Source organism: Crinia signifera, chromosome 3 (assembly GCF_055691185.1).
Source record: "Crinia signifera chromosome 3, ASM5569118v1, whole genome shotgun sequence".
In the NCBI taxonomy this organism is placed as follows: Eukaryota; Metazoa; Chordata; class Amphibia; order Anura; family Myobatrachidae; genus Crinia; species Crinia signifera.
The window spans coordinates 276476527-276481526 of record NC_139219.1 but is presented as its reverse complement, the minus strand read 5'-3'; the positions used below and the strand labels follow the sequence as shown (position 1 = coordinate 276481526).

At 39.6% G+C, this 5000-nt stretch overlaps 7 non-coding genes across 7 annotated transcripts; 2 read left to right on the top strand and 5 right to left on the bottom strand.

The window, feature by feature from the left end:
• Positions 1-721: 721 nt before the first annotated feature.
• On the bottom strand, positions 722-811 carry TRNAY-GUA (transfer RNA tyrosine (anticodon GUA)). The gene is given in 2 exon segments: positions 722-757; positions 775-811. It is a non-coding gene; the product is annotated as a tRNA-Tyr (tRNA).
• A 1359-nt stretch (positions 812-2170) lies between these two features.
• On the bottom strand, positions 2171-2252 carry TRNAS-AGA (transfer RNA serine (anticodon AGA)). The gene has a single exon. It is a non-coding gene; the product is annotated as a tRNA-Ser (tRNA).
• A 155-nt stretch (positions 2253-2407) lies between these two features.
• On the top strand, positions 2408-2480 carry TRNAF-GAA (transfer RNA phenylalanine (anticodon GAA)). The gene has a single exon. It is a non-coding gene; the product is annotated as a tRNA-Phe (tRNA).
• A 424-nt stretch (positions 2481-2904) lies between these two features.
• TRNAY-GUA (transfer RNA tyrosine (anticodon GUA)) lies at positions 2905-2994 on the bottom strand. The gene is given in 2 exon segments: positions 2905-2940; positions 2958-2994. It is a non-coding gene; the product is annotated as a tRNA-Tyr (tRNA).
• Positions 2995-3523: 529 nt separating this feature from the next.
• TRNAS-AGA (transfer RNA serine (anticodon AGA)) lies at positions 3524-3605 on the bottom strand. The gene has a single exon. It is a non-coding gene; the product is annotated as a tRNA-Ser (tRNA).
• A 155-nt stretch (positions 3606-3760) lies between these two features.
• TRNAF-GAA (transfer RNA phenylalanine (anticodon GAA)) lies at positions 3761-3833 on the top strand. Its single transcript has one exon. It is a non-coding gene; the product is annotated as a tRNA-Phe (tRNA).
• Positions 3834-4257: 424 nt separating this feature from the next.
• On the bottom strand, positions 4258-4347 carry TRNAY-GUA (transfer RNA tyrosine (anticodon GUA)). The gene is given in 2 exon segments: positions 4258-4293; positions 4311-4347. It is a non-coding gene; the product is annotated as a tRNA-Tyr (tRNA).
• Positions 4348-5000: the final 653 nt, after the last annotated feature.

Here is a 5000-nt window from a genome sequence, read left to right as displayed (position 1 = left end):
GGCTTTGAAAATTAATTTCTAATTAATAATTTCTATTCAGTGTGGCTGCTGAAATTGACTGGTGTCAGTCTTAAGGAGGGGAAGAGAATGTGTGTAAGAAAAAGAGAAAACAAGCTGGCATCCCAAAGATTTTGATGCGCTAACAAACATGGATTTCTAGTCCATCGCCTTAACCAATCGGCCATGACTACTGCTTAAGCCTTGCTGTATTTTCACAATAGATTGTCTATGGATTGAGCTGCCTGCACTGAGAAATTGAAGATCTAAAGGTACCTGGTTCGATCCCGGGTTTCGGCATTGTGGAAGATAATATTTTTCGACATAAAATGCAATTGTGCAACAAAAAGCTTACGTTTTCAGGCTTCAAACTTTAAAATCATATTTACAAAAACATTTTTACAAAAATCACTTTGCCACAACCACTGCTTATGTCTCTCAGTAGCCAACTCCAGTCCTCGAGAGCTACCAACAGTTCCCATCTTCCAGACAACCTAGCTGCTGCACAGGTGCACTCATTACTCACTAACACATTTTAAAAGATCCACAGGTGGAGCTAATTACTTCACTTGTAATTCTGTGAGGTGAGCTGGAAAACATTAACTGTTGGTAGCTCTCGAGGACTGGAGTTGGCTACCCCAGACTTAGAGAATGCTTTATACTCTGTATATTTTGAGTTTGTAAATTGCCAAAAATTGCTATCTGAGCAAAAAGTAAAAACAACTCCTTCGAGCCGGAATTGAACCAGCGACCTAAGGATTTCTACACCAATCATCTCTACAGTCCTCCGCTCTACCAGCTGAGCTATCGAAGGATGCTGTAGATTCTCAAATATGTTATTATATGCTCTTTAATATAGCTTTAAATGTTTAGCTAAATGAGTGTTCTAGGAATAATGTGAATATTCTATTGTTTATAACCATTTGACAACCTTTGTTTAAAATTGGGCTTTGAAAATTAATTTCTAATTAATAATTTCTATTCAGTGTGGCTGCTGAAATTGACTGGTGTCAGTCTTAAGGAGGGTAAGAGAATGTGTGTAAGAAAAAGAGAAAACAAGCTGGCATCCAAAAGATTTTGATGCGCTAACAAACATGGATGTCTAGTCCATCGCCTTAACCACTCGGCCACGACTACTGCTTAAGCCTTGCTGTATTTTCACAATAGATTGTCTATGGATTGAGCTGCTTAAGCCTTGCTGTATTTTCACAATAGATTGTCTATGGATTGAGCTGCCTGCACTGAGAAATTAAAGATCTAAAGGTACCTGGTTCGATCCCGGGTTTCGGCATTGTGGAAGATAATATTTTTCGACATAAAATGCAATTTTGCAACAAAAAGCTTACGTTTTCAGGCTTCAAACTTTAAAATCATATTTACAAAAACATTTTTACAAAAATCACTTTGCCACAACCACTGCTTATGTCTCTCAGTAGCCAACTCCAGTCCTCGAGAGCTACCAACAGTTCCCATCTTCCAGACAACCTAGCTGCTGCACAGGTGCACTCATTACTCACTAACACATTTTAAAAGATCCACAGGTGGAGCTAATTACTTCACTTGTGATTCTGTGAGGTGAGCTGGAAAACATTAACTGTTGGTAGCTCTCGAGGACTGGAGTTGGCTACCCCAGACTTAGAGAATGCTTTATACTCTGTATATTTTGAGTTTGTAAATTGCCAAAAATTGCTATCTGAGCAAAAAATAAAAACAACTCCTTCGAGCCGGAATTGAACCAGCGACCTAAGGATTTCTACACCAATCATCTCTACAGTCCTCCGCTCTACCAGCTGACTAATTAATAATTTCTATTAAGTGTGGCTGCTGAAATTGACTGGTGTCAGTCTTAAGGAGGGGAAGAGAATGTGTGTAAGAAAAAGAGAAAACAAGCTGGCATCCAAAAGATTTTGATGCGCTAACAAACATGGATTTCTAGTCCATCGCCTTAACCACTCGGCCACGACTACTGCTTAAGCCTTGCTGTATTTTCACAATAGATTGTCTATGGATTGAGCTGCCTGCACTGAGAAATTGAGGATGTATTGTATTGACCCAAACACACCCAAAACTTCATTCTCCTTTACATTTGATGCGCTAATGGCCTGAACTCGCTATGGGCATCACAGGTTTCAAGTTTTTAAAAACTTGCAGAAAAGAGAAAACTTAAGGCGTTCGTAGTCGGCAGGATTTGAACCTGCGCGGGGAGACCCCAATGGATATCTAGTCCATCGCCTTAACCACTCGGCCACGACTACTGAATAAACCATGTCCTAGTTTCACAATAGATTGTCTATGGATTGAGATGCCTGCAGTCAGAAAGTGAGGATGTATTATATTGACCCAAATACACCCAAAACTTCATTCTCCTTACATTTTGCCCCGAAAAACGATTGCAAGACCAAGGGAGCTTGCCGAAATAGCTCAGTTGGGAGAGCGTTAGACTGAAGATCTAAAGGTCCCTGGTTCGATCCCGGGTTTCGGCATTGTGGAAGATAATATTTTTCGACATAAAATGCAATTTTGCAACAAAAAGCTTACGTTTTCAGGCTTCAAACTTTAAAATCATATTTACAAAAACATTTTTACAAAAATCACTTTGCCACAACCACTGCTTATGTCTCTCAGTAGCCAACTCCAGTCCTCGAGAGCTACCAACAGTTCCCATCTTCCAGACAACCTAGCTGCTGCACAGGTGCACTCATTACTCACTAACACATTTTAAAAGATCCACAGGTGGAGCTAATTACTTCACTTGTGATTCTGTGAGGTGAGCTGGAAAACATTAACTGTTGGTAGCTCTCGAGGACTGGAGTTGGCTACCCCAGACTTAGAGAATGCTTTATACTCTGTATATTTTGAGTTTATAAATTGCCAAAAATTGCTATCTATGCAAAAAATAAAAACAACTCCTTCGAGCCGGAATTGAACCAGCGACCTAAGGATTTCTACACCAATCATCTCTACAGTCCTCCGCTCTACCAGCTGAGCTATCGAAGGATGCTGTAGGTTCTCAAATATGTTATTATATGCTCTTTAATATAGCTTTAAATGCTTAGCTAAATGAGTGTTGTAGGAATAATGTGAATATTCTATTGTTTATAACCATTTGACAACCTTTGTTTAAAATTGGGCTTTGAAAATTAATTTCTAATTAATAATTTCTATTCAGTGTGGCTGCTGAAATTGACTGGTATCAGTCTTAAGGAGGGGAAGAGAATGTGTGTAAGAAAAAGAGAAAACAAGCTGGCATCCAAAAGATTTTGATGCGCTAACAAACATGGATTTCTAGTCCATCGCCTTAACCACTCGGCCACGACTACTGCTTAAGCCTTGCTGTATTTTCACAATAGATTGTCTATGGATTGAGCTGCCTGCACTGAGAAATTGAGGATGTATTGTATTGACCCAAACACACCCAAAACTTCATTCTCCTTTACATTTGATGCGCTAATGGCCTGAACTCGCTATGGGCATCACAGGTTTCAAGTTTTTAAAAACTTGCAGAAAAGAGAAAACTTAAGGCGTTCGTAGTCGGCAGGATTTGAACCTGCGCGGGGAGACCCCAATGGATATCTAGTCCATCGCCTTAACCACTCGGCCACGACTACTGAATAAACCATGTCCTAGTTTCACAATAGATTGTCTATGGATTGAGATGCCTGCAGTCAGAAAGTGAGGATGTATTATATTGACCCAAATACACCCAAAACTTCATTCTCCTTACATTTTGCCCCGAAAAACGATTGCAAGACCAAGGGAGCTTGCCGAAATAGCTCAGTTGGGAGAGCGTTAGACTGAAGATCTAAAGGTCCCTGGTTCGATCCCGGGTTTCGGCATTGTGGAAGATAATATTTTTCGACATAAAATGCAATTTTGCAACAAAAAGCTTACGTTTTCAGGCTTCAAACTTTAAAATCATATTTACAAAAACATTTTTACAAAAATCACTTTGCCACAACCACTGCTTATGTCTCTCAGTAGCCAACTCCAGTCCTCGAGAGCTACCAACAGTTCCCATCTTCCAGACAACCTAGCTGCTGCACAGGTGCACTCATTACTCACTAACACATTTTAAAAGATCCACAGGTGGAGCTAATTACTTCACTTGTGATTCTGTGAGGTGAGCTGGAAAACATTAACTGTTGGTAGCTCTCGAGGACTGGAGTTGGCTACCCCAGACTTAGAGAATGCTTTATACTCTGTATATTTTGAGTTTATAAATTGCCAAAAATTGCTATCTATGCAAAAAATAAAAACAACTCCTTCGAGCCGGAATTGAACCAGCGACCTAAGGATTTCTACACCAATCATCTCTACAGTCCTCCGCTCTACCAGCTGAGCTATCGAAGGATGCTGTAGGTTCTCAAATATGTTATTATATGCTCTTTAATATAGCTTTAAATGCTTAGCTAAATGAGTGTTGTAGGAATAATGTGAATATTCTATTGTTTATAACCATTTGACAACCTTTGTTTAAAATTGGGCTTTGAAAATTAATTTCTAATTAATAATTTCTATTCAGTGTGGCTGCTGAAATTGACTGGTATCAGTCTTAAGGAGGGGAAGAGAATGTGTGTAAGAAAAAGAGAAAACAAGCTGGCATCCCAAAGATTTTGATGCGCTAACAAACATGGATTTCTAGTCCATCGCCTTAACCAATCGGCCACGACTACTGCTTAAGCCTTGCTGTGTTTTCACAATAGATTGTCTATGGATTGAGCTGCCTGCACTGAGAAATTGAAGATCTAAAGGTACCTGGTTCGATCCCGGGTTTCGGCATTGTGGAAGATAATATTTTTCGACATAAAATGCAATTTTGCAACAAAAAGCTTACGTTTTCAGGCTTCAAACTTTAAAATCATATTTACAAAAACATTTTTACAAAAATCACTTTGCCACAACCACTGCTTATGTCTCTCAGTAGCCAACTCCAGTCCTCGAGAGCTACCAACAGTTCCCATCTTCCAGACAACCTAGCTGCTGCACAGGTGCACTCATTACTC